At 47.4% G+C, this 22,860-nt stretch overlaps 1 protein-coding gene across 4 annotated transcripts in view; it reads left to right on the plus strand.

Annotated features, from left to right (window-relative positions):
• The window catches only part of MAN1C1 (mannosidase alpha class 1C member 1), a 140,702-nt gene that overhangs the window by 26,820 nt on the left and 91,022 nt on the right, over positions 1–22,860 (plus strand). Inside the window, exon 1 of one of the 4 annotated variants that reach the window (XM_042995304.1) lies at positions 20,331–20,343. The exons of 2 other annotated variants lie outside the window; for them this stretch is intronic. The gene's annotated coding sequence lies outside the window, so the exon portion shown is untranslated. Of the gene's footprint in view, positions 1–20,330; positions 20,344–20,403; positions 20,424–22,860 lie in introns of those variants that run through there. One more of the 4 variants, XM_042995303.1, reaches the window with a different exon arrangement.

The raw sequence follows: 22,860 nt of genomic DNA on the forward strand, positions 1-22,860 counted from the left end.
TGTCAGTGGCCTGGGCTAGGGGCCACGCTGGAGAGGGTATTGGTGCTAAGCTGCTTTCTCCAGAACGAGGCTGCTGTGGCTGGCCTCAGTTTCCCTCAAGTCTGGCTCCAACAGGAAACTTGCTGAGTGGCCCAGCTCTTACCTGGGGGGTAAGGGATGAGGCATGTTTGGGAGGACAGTGTAGGGACTGCACCCTGAAACTCACTTATCTATTCCAGTGGTTCTCAGCTGGGATGATGTTGTACCATGTGTCCCCTCCCCCCCCCCCCACCACCACCACAGGTGACATTCGGCAATGTCTGGAGATACTTTTCATTGTCACAACTGGGGATGCCTTTGCAGTAGGTAGAGGCCAGGAATACTGCTAACCATTGACAAGGCACAGGACAGCCCCCCACAATGAAAAATTATCCAGCCCAAAATGTCAATATTGCCGAGGTTGAGAAACCCTGATCTATTCCCAGCTGGATGGGGTGACAAGTCTGGGAACTCTAAGGATTGTAGGAGCAGCGTCACCCAGAGAGATCAGCCCGAGTCCTTTATCCCTTCCTGTCCCCTAGCCCAAAAACCTAGGATCTCTTATCCCTTTCTGATGTGCTGTGAAACTGTGGGCAAATGAGCCCCTCTGAGCCTTAGTGTTCATTCCTTATACTCGGGGATCCTAGAGATTGCCTTTCCAGCTGAGGACCTATCCAAGGCCTCCAGGTCTAATGCTGAGACCGTTATCCTAGGGGATCCCAGGCTGTTACATTGGTTCATGAGGCACCCTACTCCTTCCAGAGGGTAAGGCTTTGTAAAAAGAAAACAGCTCTGACTTCTATTCTGGGGGGACTGTTGAGCTGGATCTAGACCCTGTGTTAAGGAAGCTCTGTCCCGCAGGGTGGGTCGATACTTACCCCCAAGTCCTCCCAAGTCCCAGGATCTAGCTGCTGCTGAAGCAGCCTTTCCCCGTCTCAAGTAATTGCCGTTTCTTTATTCGTAGCGAGCTTTTAATCTGTGTGTGGCCGCGTTGGGAAGCCTGACTTTATGGCAGATGCTGTGGAACGTAATCTGCTCACGTTTAGGCTGTAAATTTTCTGTGGTTCCAAAGTGCTGTGGAGTTCACCAGAACACATGCTGTCCTCTGATAATTGAAGTGGCTTAAAACAAAGCAAGGCCTTCTTGGTTTGAAATAAACCATTTTGTGAGCTAGGCCGTTTTAAAACAAAAACAAAACTTGGAGCATGTCTCGGACTGAGGACTCCAGTTTACTTCATCCCCACAGGTCGTGGATTAAGGAATTAATTCACTCTGTGATCTTGGGCAAGTATTTTAACCTCCCTGGTCTGAGATTCCTCTATAAAATGTGGGGCCAAGGCTAGATCCCCATGTCCCCCTCCTGCTGTGGCCTCTTGCCCAGCTCCTGGGTTTTGTGGAATTTAGGGAGGGGACCTTATGCTGCTCTTCCAGGGTGAAAATCACCGCTTCTGAAAGGTGTGGGCGAGCTGAAGAAATGACCCTCTCCTCCTCTCCATAATTACGCTTCTCAGATGCTCTCGAAATACCAAATGACTAGTTTAGTTACAAGGAGCTGGCTGACACTTGTAGTTTAAATCTCTTTCCTTGGCTTCAAGGGAGTGAGCAGAGTTTGACAAATACAAATGGAAGACTATTCTCTGGCTGTTTCCTCTGACCCTTGGGAACGGAAGATGATCGATGTGTGGGGCAGAGCATAGCTGGTTGAAAAGGGGGCTCTCCTTCCCACATCCCTCTTCAGCTCCTGGTTTGTCTCCTGGGGTCTATTGTTGGCCTCCTATCAGGGGCACTGACTTCCACATCTATTGGTTGAAATCTTTCCCTTTTTAAAACCCTCTGGAAAATGCCAATTTTCCCTCAGAGACTGGTGCCAGGGGTTAATAGGACAATGGAAAGAAACTCGCTCTTACCCTGGGACCCCCATTTCTCCTGTTGTGGTTTGACTTAAAGAAAAAAATCTTGTCCTGGAGTCTGACAGTACAGAATAGCTCCCCCGGAGCTGGGGGTTGGAGAGAGAGCCCAGGGCCTGGACTGGGGGTCCTCATGAGCTGCTTCCTCCTCCGGAGGGGAGGAGGTGGTGAGGTGTGTCTCTGAAGGATTTTCTACAAAGCCGATGGAGGTCTTAGGTTGGGATTCACATGTCCTTTTTAAAAAATAAAAAATAAAAAAAAATTTTTTTTGAATGTTTATTTATTTTTTTGAGAGAGACAGAGACAGAATGCAAGTGGGCTAGGGGCAGAGAGACGGGGAGACACAGAATCTGAAGCAGGCTCCAGGCTGTAAGCGGTCAGCACAGAGCCCGACGCGGGGCTCGAACCCACAAGCTGTGAGGTCATGACCTGAGCCGAGGTCGGACACTCCACTGACTGAGCCACCCAGGTGCCCCTCACATGTCCTTCTAAAAGATGTCATTTCATCACACAGAGGTTCCTCGGTTTTATAGGGTCAGCTTCGTATTTGGAATACGTAAACCTGAGCGTTAAATTCCTTCTGGGTCTTTGCCTTCCGCAGGCAATTCCATGTATGTTTCTCTGCTGTATTCAGGCTGTGCTTATGTCCACTTAATTGCAGTGGGTGCTGTTAGACGTGAAGGTGCTGTTAGAAGAACAAACTGAAAGGACAAGACACTGGTTTGGTCTTGCCCACGCCGGCATCTTGCTCTTCAGGTTCATTGATCAGGAAGGAGTCAAAGAGGAGAGACGGGGAGCGGATCGGGAGGCCCACTTGGCTGGTAGCCAAGCAGAGGAACGGTCTTATGCGTGGATCTGGGTGGAAAATGGATCCCAGGGCCTTCAGCCTTCTAAGTGAGAGCTTGACGTGGTCTAGTTTCTCATTACCCAGCCAGACAGTTCTGTGTCCTGCAATCCTTTTCTAGGAGTGAAGGAACATTCAGACTGAGAATGCCACCCTCCACCTGAAGCTTTTTCCAGAGGCTGGGGAGAAGGAGGGGCAACGGTTACAAGGACAGGGGTCAGGATGGGTGGGGAGTGCTTGAAGTAGAGGAACAAAGCAGTGAAGCCAAGCCCCGAGGCTTAAAGTGGTGACGCCTGCCATTGGTGGTTGGAGGTGGTTACCTTCTAGTGAATCATCCACACACAAAGCCATTTACGGTCTTTATTATTCTTTAGCAAGAAATGATTTCCTACTCCTCTGTCGGTTTAAGACCAGGGGCCTTACACTCCGAGTGCTGAGAATATAGTAGCTCGTTGTGCCTCAGTTCTGTTCATGTCCCATTTGGGACATAAGGGGCTGGCCCTTTGACAAACACAGAAAAGAGATTGATGTAGCCAGAGCCGTAGAAAAACAAGAAGGCGGGACCAGGGAGCTTGGTGACCTCAGGTCAGGCCCTGTTACCCACAGGGGCTTTGGCCTCAGTGAGTGATCACCAGCTACCACTTCGATACGTCATTCTTCCTAGAACAAAAACACCTATGTAACTTGCAGGGCGAATCACCCATCCTGTGGTGTGATCAGGGAAAGGAGCTCTAGGCTGTGGATGACCACACGTGGAGCCTGACCCACCACTGAACACCTGCCCACTTTGAGGGCTCACCCACTTACAGAGCATTTACAGCAAGGCCCCTGTTGTGTTCTTCACTGTTTTCTGTGCCCATTTCCCTGCATCCCCCCCCCCCCCCCCAACTCCCTAGCCTTGAATGGTCTAAGCAAGACACTTCCCTGCTCTCTAAGAACACCTGGTCTCCCTCTGGGTGGCCTGGCTGGTGTTAGTTATCCAAAGCCACAACTCGGTGACCACTACTCAGTGACCTTTCCCATAGGTTATTCATTTTCACGGTGGTTCTAGGAGACAGAGAGGATCGTTCTCCTTGTGTCACAGCCGAGGAAGCTGAGGCTCAGAGATGTTAAGTAACATGCCCAGAGTTACACAGCCAGAAAGTGGCAGAGCCAGAGTGGGAATCTAGAGTGGGACCCTTGGTTATCCCTCTTGCCCTTAATCCTAGGACGCACAAACTGTAGGCTATAAGGGCTGTGTGAGTGGGGAGGGGACTGGAGGTTTCGTGGCAGTGAAGGAGGCTGGCCCAGGGGTGGGAGTGAGCCTGGTAAGGAGACAGCCTGCTGTTCCTCCAGACCTGCCTCCTAAAATTCTTTCTCTTCTCTGAGAACCCTCCCATCTACTCAGCCCATTACAGCTTCTGAAACCCCTTCTCTTCCTTTCCTTTGATCTTTGAAATGGTTCTTACAAGCAGCTGTCTTTTCTGGATGAGGAAATGGCAGCTCACGAGGAGGGCTTGCCTGGGATGGCGTGGTGAACACAAGAGTTAGCCAGACTTTGGGTCCTGAGTTGTGCTCTCTATTTCCTATGCCAGCCCCAGCCCTGCCCTCCCTGCGCACCCCCCCCCCTCCCCACCAGTGTTTCCTAAACCCCAGGTATGACTGTTGCTTGGGAAGGACTCTGGGCCGGGCCCTGGGATAACCAAGCTGGCTCACCGCATCCCTGCTTTTCCTCCAGGCCCTCTGAGCCCCTCCCCAGACCCCCCCTACAGCCCCTCTCAGCCCCTCATTTCCCTGGTGCATCCCCAGTCTACCTGCTCCATTAGACTGAGTCTCCACAGACCATGAAGAAGCTGAGAGAGCTTGCCCTGTTTCCATGTGTCTCCTGCAGTCTGAATCTTCCAGGCCAGGCCAACAGCATCACCAACAACGCTGGCCCTGCCTGCCTCTCCCCTGCATGCTCTGCGTAGTTTCTGAGCCCACTGCCTCAGGGAGGAAGAGCAGGAAGCAGCGGGGCTGAGGGTGCTCGTCCCCAGCCCCTGACAAAGGACATGAGCTGTGAAGTCACCCGCTTGCCTAGATGACCCCTGGTTTCACCACAGCCGCTATCAGCTGGAGCTCGGATGTGACTCAGGAAGTTGGGGTTGAGGACTTTCTTGTTGCCTTAGGCAGCCTTCAAAGTCCGGGCCATTTTGTTCTATATCCCTTGTCTTCTGGGACCTTTCCCCACCCCCCCACCCCCCATCGAGTCAACAAAGCTCATGGTTCTACTTGTTCAGCACGCCAAGCTCTGTCTTCCCACCACTGCCTCAGACCTAGAATGACCTCTCCTCTGACTGACCTGCCAGGGCCTCCACTTGACCCTCGGGCCACAGTTTCCTATGATACGTGCTTCACTGCCTAAAAAGCACAGTACTGGCTCTGTCTTTTTTGAGCCCTTCAAGAGGCAGCACCCTTCCCTCCGGGGAACAGAGTGAGTGTGGGGTGGGGCTGCAGCATAGTTTTTGGAAACCCTAAATCCAGGCAGATTAGCAGACCCAAAATAGAATTCAAAAGAATACCTTCTTTCTCTTTTCTCTTTAATGACAAAACTTACATGTTGTGCACACATGATCACACAGTCCTGGGTGAGTCCATTGAAGCTGGGATCCTGTGGTCCCAAGGCAGGGTTCGGTCTGCCTGTGGGATGCACCCAGTGACGTGCCACAGCGGAATTGGTGAATTTTCAGAAATTTGGGGAGCCAATTGTCAAAAACAGCCATTACTGAAAAATTAATTATGTAAATTTACGATTAAATTATATTAAAAGCAAAGGTAGCCAGTATTTAAACCTTATCACTTCCTAATTAATTTACTGCATTATTATTTATCTCTGCTCTTGAGGTTGGATGCCTCCACTGGTATCTATATATAATGCCGTTCTGCACATCTCTTCCTAACATTATGTCGGTAGCTTGAAATAGGCAGTGGTAGGAATGTTGACACCACAGAAACTAGCAAATGCTATAAATCAGGATTTGATTTATTGTTCTGATGATTATCTAGACTTAGGAAAGTGGTGGAGAAAATGTTAATAACACGGACTAGGCTTAACGCACATCATTGTAAATAGCGCAAAAAATTGAAAATAACATCTTTCCAGTTTTCAAAAACTGCCATCAAATTCAGCAAAGAATCTGCTACTGTCATAGACGAACAAATGGAATTCTGGTATGTTTTTTGTTATTTCATTTTTGCCTTACTTTTCAAGGTAAACGAAAATATCAACCAGAGCTCCCGTGGGAAGGAGACATTTGCCAGCACACCGTTGGTATAGCTTTGCCACATGTCCTGTGCATTTTGCCACCTGCCTATCTTTGACGGGCACGGCCAAGTCCCCTTTCACTCACTGGCTCATTTAGCAAATAAATATTGAGTGTGTACTATGCGCCAGCCGTGAACAAAACAAACAATAACCAAAATAAATGTCCACCCCGTAGTATGCATTTTCAAACTCTTCCCTCCTTTGAGACACAAGCCCCCCTCCTCTGTGTCCTGATCTTCCCTACGGAGGGTGAGCTCTGCGTTTTCAACCTTTGGCTGACGGGAATGAGCCTCAGCTCCAGGACAGAGTCTGAGCAGAGTCATGTGTGAATAGCTTGGAACTTGAATGAAGGCCCAGGTTTGAATATTGAAGTAGCTTTGTGGGAGAAAGCCAGTAAGAGGGAAGCGAAATCCATTTCTTGGGAGTTTGTGAAATGGGATGAATTCTCTGAGTTTGATGATTTTCTGGTTGTTCTCTGTGCTGTGGGCTTGAAAGAGATCTCAAATGAGACCCATGCACCTGAAAAGGCTGAAAAAAGTGTCATATAAAAAATAGCACAGGATAACCTGCAGATTCACTCATCTATTTGTTCAGCAAATACGTGTGGTACCCAGCGCCAGGTGCTTGCAGGCTCTGTGAGCTGCCAAGCCAAATGATCCGTGGTCTCTCCCCTTGAGGATGTTCAAACTTGTGGGGCAGTTTATAATCCAGCTTGCTGGCCAGTGAGCACAGAAGCCTTGCTTGTCTCTCTGTAGTCAGGCTCCCACAGGCAGCCATTCTCCTCCTTCTCTGCTCTCCCCCTACTTAGCATTGATCTCAGTTTGTAATTATTTATGTCTGTTTGATTGATATCTGTCTTTCTTACAAGAATGTCAGCTCGAGGAGGGCAGGGACCTGTGTCTGTCTTGCTCATAGGGCCCAGCGTAAGTACGCGCTCTGGGAAAAACTTGTTGAGTAAGTGGATGAGGGGAGGAACAAGCGTGGAGGAGGGAGATTGGTGTGGGTGAGGGGCCTAGAGGGCATCTGGAGGAAGAGGCTTGAGCTGGAAGGATGCAGCCTTCATTCTTTGACTCCAGGCAGGCAAAGCCAAACCCTTGCATTGGCCAAGACCTTGCCCAAACATCACCTCCACTGCATAGCCTTTCCTTACCCCTTCTCTGTGGGTGGATGTTGGTGATAGAACACAGCTTAAGTGATCGTTAACGTTTCTTGAGTCACAGATCCCTATGTTTATCTGATAAAAAGTATAAACTGTCCTCTCCCAGAATAATGCTCATGGTATAAACCACCCAGTTTTGTGTACAGTTTCATGGGGTTCATAGGTTCCAATCCCATCCATAAACCCCAAATTAAGAACCTGCTTTAAAAAATAATTCCCCACATAGGTGCACATCTTGTTCCTCTGAACCAATATGGTTCAGAGATGGTTCTTGGTGTATAGACAGTATTTGATGTGGAGTATTGGGTGGGTGAATGAGTATGTTAAAAAGTGTCCTGATTTGCCATGACCCGTTTAGAGTCGAGCTAACAATTCCACTGACGTCATCAAGGGGAGAGGGGTCAGTCAGCTTGAGCAGAGAATGGTAGCACTCTTTACACCCCTGGTCCGTCATGGCCCTAGGATTATGGTTCAGCCCACACCCAGAGGCCCACCAATTCCATGAGGCCATTTTCCAAATAAAAACTTAAAACGTGGTGTCTGACACATTGTCTGATAATGGGGCAGAATATTTGAAATTGGGCTTGTCTCAAAGAATCAGAGATTTTGTGATTCTAAAGGAACAGAACCTAATCCTGAGGCTGATTGGGTTGTTCTTGGAGCTGCTTTCACTCTCAGAAAGGGGTGATTAGGGACTGGACTGCACTTCCCATAGAGTCTAAGTTAGTCCTCCGGTTCTGGGTAGAGGGGCCCAGCCTGGCAGGCTATCTATCCTCTATATTCTTCTCCATAGTCACCTGTGCCGAGTAGGTGATTGCTAGGTACCTCTAAAGACAGCCCATCTTCTACTTGTTACTGTCTCCCCCCCACCTACTCACCCACCCACCCACACAAAAGGTGATGTGAATCCCTGGCTTTTAAAATATTCAACTCTGGAGGCTTAGTTTTTTTGGGTTTTTTTTGTTTTTTGTTTTTGTTTTTGTTTTTGTTTTTGTTTTTGTTTTTTTTTGCTTCTGTTTTGATCCCTGTTTTTCACATTAGGGCATTTGACAATGTTGATTTTCAGACACTAGAATATTTCAAAACCATGGGAAAAAAAAACTCTACAGTACTAACATTTGCTTGGAAAACAGTTGTCAAGGAAATAGATTTTGCAAAACACTTCCTCCCAGGAGAGCTCTCTCTTTCCATGTATCTCCACATTGAACATTATTCTCCTGTGCAGTGGTGGTAGGCAAGGTACCATTGGCAGGTAATTTGTCTAGCCAACATCTAATTATGAATTAAAGCCCTTGCTGGCAAGTTCTCAGGTCGGCAGCCGATGGTGGACGAAGTTCAAGTTCAGTTTATAGCGCATCTGAAACGTTCTTGGACTTACAGGAATGACGGAAGATTTCTTGGCTCTGGCTATAGACTGGGGAATAGGATTCTGTAAACTCTATTAGCAGACAATGGAAGCGCCTGATAGATGGAGCTGAAATTGCAAAACGTTGTTCGATTAAAAGAAAAGGTGAAGGCTCTTGGGGCAGGGGCTGTGACTCAAGGCACTCACATAAGGAGATACTTATCTCATGATTAGAGTGCTAGCAGCCCAGGCACCAGCCAGTGATTCTCGGAGAATCCATCACTGTTAGACATGCCAACGTATGTATGTACTGCTCAGTTGTGATCAGACCTCACAAGCAAGGCTGGCGGGTTTAATTATCACTTGTGAGAACTTAGGGAAGAAAGTGCTGGCCCGGTTAGAGTTATGGCCACCGACACTGGCAGATGGTTAATTACAGACTTCGTCCATCCAGCGTGTAGGGTCCGCGTGTAGACAGGAAGACGGTTGCTGACAAAGAGGCAGAGAGATGGCTGTGTCTCCATTATTCCCATTTGTGTTAGACTCCATTGTACTTGCAGTAATCTTTAATTATAAAAACTATTACGATGGGATTGATTGTCAGTGTTATTCATTTCTGTCACGTTGCCTGGTAACGTCCCTTTGTGCCCAAGACACACATGTTTCTGTAGTTACAGGTTGAAGAAGTGAAACCTTCCTCTCTCTCGGCCACTTTGCCATCACAATATTATAAAAAGCTATTTTGAGAGACTAGCGGAGCCCAGTCCGCGGCATGAAAAATGGACCTGGTCTGACGACAGCCTGAATCTCCAACAAGACTCCATTTTAACGAGAGCCACCCTTCACGATGCAGCATTCCCCAGTAGCAAGACAGGAAAACATTTCTAAATGGCTGCGTTCTGTTCTCCTCTTCCGGATAATCTTCTGTCCCATTACAGACCAATCTCTACTGCGGGACCCATTTTGCACGTCCCTACGGACTGCGTGAGGCGTGAGAAGTTGTGAGTCTTTAGGTTTTTGACGATTTCCAACCTAAGAAGTGATCACTGATGGGGAAAATAGGGCATTAGATATTGCAGGTGGTCCGTTTGCACCTCTGTTCCAAACTCAGGTTATCTCCATCACCCTGCTGGTTTTGAAAATGCCCCATTAGTGGAAGAAATGGCGGCAGAGTTATCACCAGAGGTAGTCAAAATCCTTCTCTTTAAAGGTCACAGTGGTGGAATTTTCAGATAACACTTGGCATTGCTGTATTTTTTTTAAGTGGAAAAGAAGCTGCTCGGGGCCCGAGGAGAGGTCATCTGTTGGGTTTCAGATCTCTAGTGAAGGCTGTAACCCCACAAAAGTGGTTATCGCTTAAAGATAATTACATTCCACATTGTTTCTGCTAAACTCTTGAGATGGACTGATTGGCATATTTAAATCTCATCTCCCAGGCATTTGCTAATTATCATAGCCTCATTGGGGGAAAAAAAAAACCTAATCAAATAGCTGTTTAGAGATGCTCTGCATTTTAAAATTTTGCTGGGTTTATCATAAGAAGAGGGGAAATGTGCCTCTGACTTTCCTCTGGTTCTTTCCCTGACCTCAAGAGGGTTTAAACTTCTAATGGCTTAAATAGCCACAGCTAATCACTCAAGAAGCATTTTTGCATTTACATTCTCTGTCTCTTTTGAGTCGTTTCCATCCCTGACCCCCTTTCATCACCCTCGAATGTAGCTTCCTCACTTAGTGACTTCTTATCCAGGAGGGGGCCGCTGGAATCCAAATAATGAGGCTCATCCTTTTTATTCATTTTAAGCGGTACCAGCCAGGCCTGGCTGGAGTCAGATCTGAGAGCAATCGGTTACTCACATCTTTCTCAGGTGCATAAATAGAACACCAAGTCCACAGTGAAAATAAGAGGAATTTCTTCCTCTTGACCAGAAAGAGACACAAAATGAGCAGCTTCTCGGGTCAGCAGGGTGAGTAGAAGCCACCTTAAAGGCACCTAAGACTTGGTGTTATTCTATTAACAGCAGCTGGAAAAGACCCCCCACCCCACCCCCATGCCCCTGCCTGCTGAACTGATCTCATTTTAGGCAACGTTTTTTTGTTTTGTTTTGTTTTTTGTTTTTTCTAGACACTGTGCTCAGAATTGGGAAAACATGATGGTTTTTCCTTTACACAGAATACATGGCTGTCAGTGACAGAAATCTCACCAAGGCTTTTCTTTTGTAGGGAACGTCTGAAAGGGCCTGTCTTTGAGATTTATGAAAGAGCCCCAGTGAGCCACCATCACCCAGAGTTGTACCTCCAAAGCAAATCCAGGGAAGAGGAATTTTGTGAAGGTTCCATCAAATCACCTGTCACGGGCCATCAGTCTGCTTGTCTCCCCCTCCTGTGAAAGGGTCTGTTTTGCCCGCTCGGCGGGAGCTGCCACCTTCCTGCAGCAGGTTTACAGGCCCCAGCAGGAAGCCCAGATCTGGAGGCAGCTTAGGAGAGAGAGAATCCTGGTCCTCTTAGAAGCCAGAGCAGCAGAGTGGGGGCAGGTGCATCCAGTTATCTGGGATGTGTGGATTTGAGGGAGGAGGGGAGGAGAAAGCTACAAATCCAGCCAGCCTGAGGCCTGCTTGAGCTTTGATTCCATCACTCACACAATTCAAGAATCTGAAACTCGACAGATCTGAGTTCTCTCTGTCTCCTAGTCTGTCCCATTAGCTCATCAAGGTTAGCATCTTTTGGTTTTCATAGTTAATTATTCTTTGGTATTCTATTTCAGGGTTTTGAAATCAAATTGCTTGAAATCAAATCACTCCCGTGTGATTAGGTTATCTTTCATAATAGGGCTGCAATAATCCTTTCAAGAACACTGCCTTTTAGATCAGCACTGTCAAGGAAAATGTCCTGTGTCCCATGAAATTCAGTCTTGTAGGAGTGAGAAAACACCACCAGCCCCTTATTATGCATCCAGAAGTGTGCCACCCCACGTGATCCATCATCACAGACCTAGAGAAATAAAAAGAAAACCTGTGTTGAGCTGTCTGATTAATGCAAACTCAAAGAGAGCTTATGGGGTGGCAGATACTTGGCTTGGTAGGGTGACTGAGCTCCAAGACCCGAGTCATTTTATCTGGTGTTCATAAGGCTGAGCGGATCTGTTTACGGCTTTGGAATTCTCTCTCCTGGTGTGAACAGGTAACCTTATCAGTGGGTTTCGCAAGCCTTGCTAGCCAAAAAAAGAAACTATGCACTTTGGAATCTCTGCTGATGGAGACCTGGGAGGAATAAAGAGAAAAGTCAAATGCATTTCTCAGGCTGCACATGGAAAACAGGAGGAGCTTTGTTTTTCAGATACTAATTAAGGTCTCAGCTCAGTTACCATCTTGGGGGCCTTCCTCTGCCATCCCCACCCGCTTAGTCATCCTCTACCCCCTCACCTTGCTCCGTTTTTCTTCATAGTGCTTATCAGCATTCAGAATTACCCTGCCTGCTTGTTTCCCTCTCGTTGTCTGATTCCCCACACGGGCGTATGAGCCATGACAGCAGGAACTTTTGCCTGTCTTGTTTATCGCTGTAGGTACCAGAACTCAGGGTACATAGTAGGAGCTCAGTACAGACTTTCTAAATGGTTGTCAGGGGAGGGGAGGTTGAGGAAAGAACAGGAAGAGGCAAAGGTTGGAATTAGACCTGGGTTTGAATCCAAACCCTCCACTTATTGGCTTTGTACCCTTGGAGTAATTAGTGAGCCTCAGTTTCCTTGTCTATAAAATGGATATAATACCTGCTTCCCAGAATAGCAATAGAGGACTAAATAAGATGAAGTATATGATAACATCTGGTGCAGGGGCTGGTACATGGAGGTGGGCAGTAAATACTGGCTCAGTATCCAAGCCTTGATTGAAACTGTTTTCCTGGACATTCACTGCCCGTGAGTGTCCAGTGGTTCTCAGGCCTCCTTCTTGAGTCCAGGACTGGGACCTCCAAGGAGAAGAGTACTGATCCTTTTTGGGCACCAAGGAGAATCACCAGAGAATGCAGAGGGCTCCACATGGTTCTGCATGGATGAGTTAAAAAGGGGGCCTGACGGATTCTATACCCAAAGCTCATTCTCAAGAGATGGCATCACCCAACTAGAAGAGAAGACTCCTGTCCCCTGGGAGCTATTGTCACCCTCCTCGGCCAAAGGCCTCCCTGTGAGTCCCGAAGGCCCTGAAACAGGTCACTTAGGCTCCTTGCTGTCACTGAGGTGCCACTAGCAGTCTTTAGGTTATCAAGGACGAACTGCCAGATTTCAGATAGCATCACCTCCCTAGGAGACCCGGATTACTCTTCTCCATGCTGTAGTCAAGATCTGTGCAGTGCTCACTTTGATATTTTCCTTGTTTTCACTTAAATCTGTTTTTATTTTCCTTTAAAAAAACAAAAAACAAAAAAGCTCCAACATTTAGGCAAAAGAAATCGTTCTGCCTGTTTCATGTTTCCAAAGGCTCTAGCCTCTGCTGGGGCAGCTTTAAAGCAGGCCATCCATTCCTTCCAGCAGCCTGAGCCTTCGGGAACTGGGAATGTGGACGTTTCTTGTTTTCAAAGGGAAACAGACCTCAGGATGGGCCATTCGGTGCAGGCAGCAGGCAGTAGGCCGGTCCTCGTTTTGATTCTCTGCATGCCACATGCTGTCCAGAGGTGCTGGGTTGATGTTTTGTTCATTCACTCATCAGACAGTGGAGCAGCCTGGTGGGATGGAAGGGACACACAGCGTTTTGAATCAGCCAGACCCCAGCTTCAAACACCAGCCCTGCCACTCTGCATAGCTCCAAATGTTGGGAAAGGGAGCCACTGATCTCATCTAGAAGGGTTGTTGGGTGGGAAGCAGTGTGCTGTTGTGATGAAGAGTGCAGGCTTCCAAGTTGTCTTCTTGCATCCTGGCTCTGCCACTGTTCGTTCTGTGTCCGTAAGCGACTTAGCTAACCCTCCAGGACTCGACTGTATCCTCCTGTAAAATAGGGGGTTGGTGTAGGATGAAATGCTTCTTTTTCTTTTTTTTTTTTAATCTTTATTTATTTTTGAGAGAGAGACAGAGCGTGAGCAGGGGAGGAACAGAGAGAGAGGGAGACACAGAATCCAAAGCAGGCTCCGGGCCCTGAGCTGTCAGCACAGGGCCTGACCCGGGGCTCGACCTCACAAACCATGAGATCGTGACCTGAGCCGAAGTCAGACGCTCAACCGACTGAGCCACCCAGGCGCCCCTAGGATGAAATGCACTCGGCACACAGTAAGTACTCAGCAGGTGTCTGTTATGGATATCAGAGAGAATGTGTCTAGCCATTGTTATTACTAATGTGCTATATTGACTTCCTCTGCTTGGCCAGCCTCGGTACTAGGGGTTGGGAATGTTTTGATGAATAGGTCACAGAGCTTAAAGGCAGGGTAGACAGACTTGAAAGACATTATTGCCCTGCTGAAGTGTCAAGTGTTGTCATTGATGGATGGCAAGGGGCTGCAGGAGAATAGTGAATTCCAGAATGTCGGTACCCATGCTCCAGAATATCAGAATTCCTAATGCAGAAAGAAGGCTGTGGAGGAGTGGGAAGTGCATTGGGAGATTTGGTGGTTTATTCATTCAGTTTTTCATTGGGAAGTGCAAAGGTCCTGCGGTAGTGTGCTATTTTCCTATATAGTACCAAACAGTGATTTGAAACAACACAAATTTATTCTCTTACAGTTGTGGAGGTCAGAAGTTCAAAATGTGTCTCACCGGGCTAAAACCAAGGTATTGGTCAGGCTGCATTTCTTTATGGAGGCTGTGGGGGAGAATCCATTCCCTTGCCTTTTCCAGCTTCTGAAGGTGCCTGCCTTCCATAGCTCATGGCACCTCCCCCATCTTCAAAGCCAGCAAAGGCCAGTGGAGTCTTTTTCACATTTCGCCACCTGGACACTGACCCTCCTGCCTCCCTCCTTTACTTCTCAGGACCCTTGTGAGTACATTGGCCCACCTGGATAATCTAGGATGATCTCCCCCATCTCAAGGTCGGCTGATTAGCAACCTTAATTTCATCTGAAACCTTGATTCGATGTTACCCTACATACTCGCAGGTTCTGGGGATTAGGACATAGGCACCCCTGGGGGCCATTACCTGCCTCCCCCAGACAGGAAGGGGGCTGTATGCATTTGAAGTGTTGTCCAGAGGTCCCTGGCATGGACCCCCAGAGAGTGAGAAGGGGCTTGGGGACTGCCCAGAGCAGGCCCTTCGGGAATGGAGTCTTGGGAGTCTCTTGGAGGCACTTAACAGAGAAGAATGGCATTTAACGGTTAACATTTGTAACCCTCTGGCAGTTGGAGAAAGGATGGGGGTGAAGTGGGGCAAGAGAGGAGGCGGGGAGACTGGCTGAGGTTCAGAGGCGGTGGCCTGGGAGGGGAGGAGTGACAGCCTTGCTGGAGGGTGGATGTGCCGTGTGGAGGAGACTCCACGGTTTCAGGAGGACGGCGGTCCCGTTTCCTGATGTAGGAAAGTGATGCACGTGGAACCCAAGAAGGGCAGCCACGAGCGCTGGTGCTCACCACGAATCTTCTGTGTGCCTGGCCGTGCGCTGAGGGCCTCGTGTGGTAATTCATCCACTGGCGGCACCCGCTGGAGGCCGTTAACGCGGTTGCTCCATTCTGCGAGAGGCGATGGGGCCTCTACAGCCAAGAACGTAGACTGCCTGGGTTAGAATCCTGGTTCTGCCGCTGACTTGCTGTGACACTTGGGCATGTGCCTCAGTTTCCTTATATGAGAATGGGAGTGATAATATAGTAACAAGGTTAACGTGAAGATCGAATGCATTAATATACATGTAAATCACTGGTGACTTGTGGAAACCCCTGGAGAAGCCTAACAGTATCATTATTTTTAAACAGATGGATAATTGAGGCGCAGAGAGGTTAAGTATCTTGTCTAAGGACACACAGGTGGGGAGAGCTGGGATCCAAAGCCAGGCTCTTAGCTCCTGTGCCTTGCTTCTTCCTTGGAAGTGCCTTTCAGAGCCGTGGTGAAAACTACATGCTAATACATACAGAAGCCCTTATCATACTTGGTACATGGTCATGTTCCGTAAACATATGTATGTCGAAGTGCAGTTTCTTTTTCTGTAAAATGAGGGTGATGACACCCATCTTGCCACACTCACAGGTGACCGTCAGGCTCTAATGAGAAAGGGAAAGCACTTTGGAAAGGGTAGGGCTACCTGCACACAGGTGCATTTGCACTAAAATCCTTCAGAGGGCCTTGTTGAACAGTTTCCCCCTGGAATTTCACTCACAGATGAGCTGAGGTCTTCCCCGCTGTCATTTATCTTTGTTCACACCCCATCTCCCTGTCCTTCCCCCCACACCCAGTCTGTGATAAAGTAGAGGAGTGGGGGGGACCCTTCACTTTGCAGGTGGGGAACCATTCTCGCACTGGTAGAGCTCAGATCTCCTTGTGATCTTCTCCCTCAGTTCCTTTTGTCCGGCTGCAGACTCTGTGTCAAGATCATAAAGGTATCCATAGGAAAGAGTCTCACTCATTCTTGCTATCCCTTGTGGCCTCCCAGTTGGAGATTTTCTTGTTGGGCCTTTGGTAAATCCTTGCTGAGTCAAAGCCACTGGGCAGTCCCGGCATTGCCCTTACTCCGTGGTCCTCATGACATGCGCCACCTAGGGGGATTCCCCCTGTGCTGTCACCATCCTTAGATGTTGATTTCAGCATGTATTCAGGGAAGGCCTCTGTGTGTTGAGCACTCTGCTAGGGGCTGGGGAGCAATAGTGATCAATGGAGGGGGGAAATAGATACTAATTAATCAATCACACAATTAATATAAAATTCTGACTTTGATGATCTTCTCTAATAGGGGAATTCGACCTGATCCAAGCAGCTAGGCTTCTGTAGGACTGAGGTCTGAGAGATGAGTGGAATTTGTCAGGCATAAAGAAGAGAGGGGAGTGGTCCAAGGAAAGGTGCTATCATGTGCAAAGGCCCTGTGTCAGGAAGAGGCGTGGTTCTCCAAGGAACTGAAAAGGAAAGCTGATATGGCTAGGGCAGGGATAGGGAAGATAAGCCGAGGCTGGAGGCATGAGTGGATGGGACTCTACAGGGCTTGATGGGCAATATTGAGTTTGATCTTTATTCCTGATGGAAGTGTTTTAGTATGTTTTGAGGGTGGGGTAGATAGTAGTGTATTTGCATTTTGAATAATCACCCTGGCTACAGTGTGGAGAGCAGTGTAGGAGGTGGGAGAGGACTCCTGAAGGCCAGTTAGGAAGCTGCCACATGAGTCCCACGGAGAGGTGGGAGCACCCCAGATCAGAGTCTTGGGGCAGAGAGAAAAGAATGGAAGGATGCTTCATGGGTAAATTAACAGGGCAGCTGTGATCCTGTGGCTGTTCTTTATTGAGCACGTGTTATGTACCAGCTACTGTGCCACACACTTTACATATGTTATTTACTTTCAGGGTTATTGGAAGGATTAAATATTCCTGTCCTTATTTTACTGATGAGGAAACTGAGGCTCAGAGAGGTTAAGTCACTCACTCCAGGCCACACAGCCAGTTCATGGCAGAGCCCTATAGCAGCTTCTCAAACTTCAGTGTGCATTTGGATCACCTGGGGATCTTGTTAAAATGCTGGGTTTGATTCAGCAGGTCTGGGGTGGGGCCCGGGATGCTGCATTCCTAACCTGTTCCCTGGGTATGCCCAGCTTCTGGTCCCTGGACCGCACTTGAGCGGCAGGGTCTGTCTGCCGCCAGGGCTCACATTCTCAACCATGGCGCCTTAGAACAGCTATAGATGAAGTAAGATTTCTTACACTGTCAAATCTGAATCCCCACGGGCACGATGTGGGAGAGCTGTCTGGACCTCAGATAGGTAGGGAGTGATAGGACATTTTCATTTCCTACATTTGCCTTTCACCCTCTCAAGCAAACCCCAAACTGAAAAAACGGTTGGAGGCAGCACTTCCCCCTTCTATTCCGCATCCCACCCCTTCACCCCTCAGCACAACCCAATCCCACCTGTATCCAGCTTCTGAACTAGACCAGGGGTTACGTGTAGCCACGGATGTCTCTTCAACAGCCACCAATCAGATCACACTGTGGGGCACTGATAGATGGGGTTAGACTGAGGAATCTCATATGGATGGTTTCTCAGTACCAAGCTGTCGGCTGTTTCCCTGGACCGTACTGAAAGGGAAGGGAAAAAAAAAAAATCAACCCAACATTCCAATCTCTTTAACTGTATGGTCATTAGATCCCAGGATCATTAGAGACCAAATCTCCCGGCTCAGCCCCTGCAGATGGGGCCAGGTGTCACTGCTGGGAGACGCCAATAAGGCTGTGAGTCATGGTGTGCGCACTTGTCTTTAATGACTGGGAAAATCCAGTTCCCTTCTTGGCAGCTTTGAGACGTTGCAACTGTGGTTCTGGGTCACTGCCAGGCCTGATGCTGTCTGTGTGCGGGTTTTCTTTAAAAAGGGGAATGTCTCACCATTTCATTGACCACTCCTTCCTCCCCAGTTGCCCCAGGGAACTTTGCAACACAACCTTTCTCTTAGTTTTCCACTCTAGTGGCGGGCTGCCAGTCATTCCGATGTCCTCCCTTCCTCGAACGCATCCTTTCTCTCTTGGTTCCATTGTTCTGGGGCTCCTGAGCCAGGCCGAGCATCTGTGTCGGGTGACATGGTGGATGCTGGTCGCTTTTCTCAGGAGAGAATTCTAGAGCTCGGAGACAGGTAGAAAGAACATCTTAAACAAAATAATAATGTCTGCATCAGACTATGAAATAGTTTTCATTTTAAGATTTCATGTCATTGCAATTCGTTCAGGTGGACAAGAACGTCTTTTGTTTGACAGAGAACTGAAGGGATGTCTTAGGATTCAGCTCCCATTGCTCTGCCTGTGTCTCTCTCTCATTGGAGCTGTGTTTTCTGCCTTTGCAGGACTTGGCCAAAGGAAGGCTTTGTGGTCTATTGTTAGGTGTTCTTTGGAATCTATAAATCACAGACTGCTGGGAGGGAGGGGCTTCTCGAGCTCATCCAGAGCTGCCTTCTGTCTCCAGCACGGACGTGCATGGATGCACACGCAAACGATGACTGCCTGTTGAGTATTTCTGGAACCCAGTGGGGGCAGAGGTATGCTTTCTCTTGGCATTTAGTTCTCATGTCTCTTGATTCTTAATGTCACGTTCTCGAGTCCATCCCAAATTCCTCTTGCTGTGGCTCAGGCTGCCCCTGCCCTAGTCAGCTGCGCTACCGTCCTGGCCCACGTTCTTGGAGATCGCACCATCCCGGTGCAGTTAGGTGTGTGTTCTGTCCACGGCGAGTCACTTCCCTAGTCTGAGCCTCACGTGGTTCTTGTAAAATGTGGCTTTGGGAATAGACTGTGTCTCTGGCACTCAGATTCTGTTTGACTTTGAGATGCAGGCTCTGTGCTGCTGTCGTTTCTCTTGCTGGTTGGCCTTCTCTCTGACGCCCAGCTATAAAGGTCTTCTCTTCTGTCAAGCCCGGTGTCATCCTATCCACCCTATGGCCACCCGCCTACCCAAGCACCTCCTCTAGACTTGGGAGTAGCACCATAGCATTTCTTCCTTATGTGTTTCATCCTAACAACCTTTAGTTTGTACGTTACAAACATTCCTGGATATTCATTATAGAAAATCCAGGGGCGCCTGGGTGGCTCGGTCGGTTGGGCGTCCGACTTCGGCTCAGGTCATGATCTCGCGGTCCGTGAGTTCGAGCCCTGCGTCGGGCTCTGTGCTGACAGCTCAGAGCCTAGAGCCTGTTTCGGATTCTGTGTCTCCCTCTCTCTCTGCCCCTCCCCTGTTCATGCTCTGTCTCTCTCTGTCTCAAAAATAAATAAATGTTAAAAAAAAAAATTTAAAAAAGAAAATCCAGAAAGAATAGTTCAATAAGAAGAAAAAAACTAACAACCAGTGAACTTCTCACTATCAGACATAACCGCTGTCGGCAGACATAACCGCTGTCGGCACTTCGGTGTATTTTCTTCCTTTTTTTCCCCCCTTAAAATACTTACACATGGTCCAGTAAATTTCACATTATATAATTTGATGCCCTGCTTTTTCACTGAATATTCTACAATTAGCATTTCTGTGTATCACTACGCACACTTAGAAACAATTTTTATTATCTGTTTAATACTTTATATCTCATCCTTTATCGAGCTCTTGCATGATTATATGAATACCTATCCTGTCAAGCCTCTGAACTACCCAGATCAAATGGGATGAAATGTGCAAAGAGCTACACAAATATAAATGACCGTAAGTTTTATGTCCCCAAGTGAACTACATTACTGAATTGTCACAAACTTGTCATATATTTTTCTGTCACCAGGTTTTGCACATCAATGGGCACAACAAGCCGTCTGGATTTGCTCTTTAAAAGGGAACATACATATTAATAAATTCTGATTTTTTCCCTCCTGCAATTTCTTAGAGCCTCTGGCCTAAGGAGCTCACTCGAAGTGCAGAAAAAGGAATGTGCACAGAGATGTTCGTTAGGGCATTATTTACAATTGCCGCAAAGTAAAAGTCCCTGACACATCTGATTATATGGGAGGAGGGCTGAGTAAATGACGCTGAACCGACTTGCTAGCCTATTGTATAGCTATCGAAAATGATGTTTGCAAAGCCGTTGTAATAAAATGGACCTTGTTTCTGCCATCATCCCTGGAAGAAGCAAAGGTGAATGGAAAAGAGAGGAAAGAAAAGTACCCAAGTGGGAATGGTGGTTATAGTATTCAAATAGTGGGTGGTGGTTTTCTTTTGCTTTTCTACAGTGAGCATGTACATGTTAGATACATTAAGAGATGGATGGACGGATGGATGGAGGGATGGATGGAAGGAAGGATAGATAGGGTTAGCAACTTTATTCTTTAAAAGTATCATAAAGAATGTGTACAGAAGAGGGAGGTAGGGGGCACAGAGCTGAGCTCAAGTGTGGGGAGCGACCTGGATGTGGAGAACGAGAATGGGGGCTGAAGCCTGGACCGAGCTGAGACTTCTGGAAAATGCTCAGAACCACAAAAGGGGACTGTTTATTTTTGGAATGGGAAGAACAGAGTACGGATGGGCATCTCATTTGAACATAGTAACATCATTATAAAAGGAAAACCCCAAACTGCTAGTTCCTCATTTGCTCCTACTTTTGACTAGAGCTGGCAGGACAGGCCTTGCAGAGAGTCTGGCAACGGGCGCGTTCTGTCATAGTTTATAAAAGTGGAGGTAAACAGCGGGCACCTGGGTGGCTCAGTTGGTTAACCGCCCGGTTCTTTTTTTTTAATTTTTTTTTAAACATTTCTTTATTTTTGAGACAGAGAGAGACAGAGCATGAACGGGGGAGGGTCAGAGAGAGAGAGGGAGACACAGAATCGGAAACGGGCTCCAGGCTCTGAGCTGTCAGCACAGAGCCCGACGCGGAGCTCAAACTCACGAACTGTGAGATCATAACCTGAGCTGAAGTTGGACGCTTAACTGACTGAACCACCCAGGCATCTCTCTAGCCCCCCTTTTTTAAGTAGGCTCTATGCCCAATATGGGGCTCAAACTCACAACCCTGAGAATAAGCAGTGTATGCTCTACCCACTGAGCCAGTCAGGTGCCCCCCCCCAAATGTTGGGTTTTTTTTTTAAATAATCTCAGACTGGTAGAAAAGTTGCAAAAATATAAAAAAGATATCACATTTACCCTTCACTCAGATTCCTCAAATATTACCCTGTTTTCTCTTTTCTCTTGCTACACACACATAACACAGTTTTCTGGACCATTTGAGAGTAAGACGCAAGCATAATGCCCCTAACCCTTAAATACTGCATTGTGTATTTCCAAAACCTTCATGCCACTTTTCTACATAACCACAGTAAAACTGTTAAAATAGGAAATTGAGGGGTGCCTGGGTGGCTCAGTTGGCTAAGCATCTGACTCTTGATTTTGGCTCAGGTCATGATCTCATGGTTCGTGAGACTGAACCCCGTGCCAACAGCATGGGGTTCTCTCTCTGCCCCTCTACTGCCCGCACTCTCTCAAAATAAATTGAAAGGAAGGAAGGAAAAGGGGAAAAGAAAGAAAGAAGGAAAGAAAGAAAGGAAGGAAGAAATTTGACACTGATATGATACTGCCACCTGATTCTTACACCCCATTCAGATTTTGTCAGTTCTGTTGAAAGTTGTCTTTATAGAAATAATAATAATCGCTGCTCTGGGATTACATTCAAGTTCACGTACAGCATTTAGGTCATGTCTCTCTGGTATCCTTGAGTCTATAACAGTCCCTCAGTCTTTCCTTTTCTTTCATGACCTTAATGTCTTTGAAGAGTGAAGGTCATTTACGTTGTACATTGTCCCCAGATTTCGGTTTGTGTTTTGGGTGGGAATGCCACTGAAATGATGGTGGTGTATCCTCAGTGTGTCCTATCACGTGGTGTATGACATCTAATTGTCCCTACTAATAGTTTTTAAAAATATAAATAACTTGGGGCGCCTGGGTGGCTCAGTCGGTTAAGCGTCTGAATTCAGCTCAGGTCATGGCCTCACGGTTCGCGAGTTCGAGCCCCGCATCGGGCTCTGTGCTGACATCTCAGAGCCTGGAGCCTGCTTTGGATTCTGTGTGCCTCTCTGTCTCTGCCTGTCCCCCACTTGTAGTCTGTCTCTCTATCTCTCAAAGATAAATAAACATTAAAAAAATTTTTTAATAAAATAAAAAATATAAATATTGAGATATAATTCGCATACCATAAAAATCACCTGTTTTGAAAGTATAAAATTCAGTGGTTTTTAGTAATTCACATAGCTGTACAGTCCTCATCCACCAACTATAGAACGTTTTCATCACCCCAAAAAGGCGTCATACCCACCAGTCGTTATTCTCCATGTCTTCCTTTCCCCAGCCCCTGGTAACCACTAATCTACTTCCCGTCTGCATGGATTGGCCTGTTCTGGACATTTCACAGACATGGAAGCCTACATTCCGTGGCCTTTTGTGTCTGGCTTTCCCTTAGCACAGTGTTTTCAAGGTCCCTCCCTGCTCTGGAGTATATTAGTACTTCCTTTCTGTTTATGGCTAAGTACTACTCCATTCCATATGTATTCTACATTTTGTTGATTCATTCATCAGTCAGTGGACATTTGGGTTGTTTTCACCTTTTCGCTATTAAAAATAGTGCTGCTGTGCACATTTGTATACAAGCTTTTGTGCGGACTCGTGTTTTTTTTATTTTCCAGGGGACGTGTCAGGGGACCCCTCGGTTCAGTGATTCGCCAGGGAGGGCTCACAAGCTTCAGCACTTAGCCCTACTCCC

This window comes from Panthera tigris, chromosome C1 (genome assembly GCF_018350195.1).
Source record: "Panthera tigris isolate Pti1 chromosome C1, P.tigris_Pti1_mat1.1, whole genome shotgun sequence".
Classification (NCBI taxonomy): Eukaryota; Metazoa; Chordata; class Mammalia; order Carnivora; family Felidae; genus Panthera; species Panthera tigris.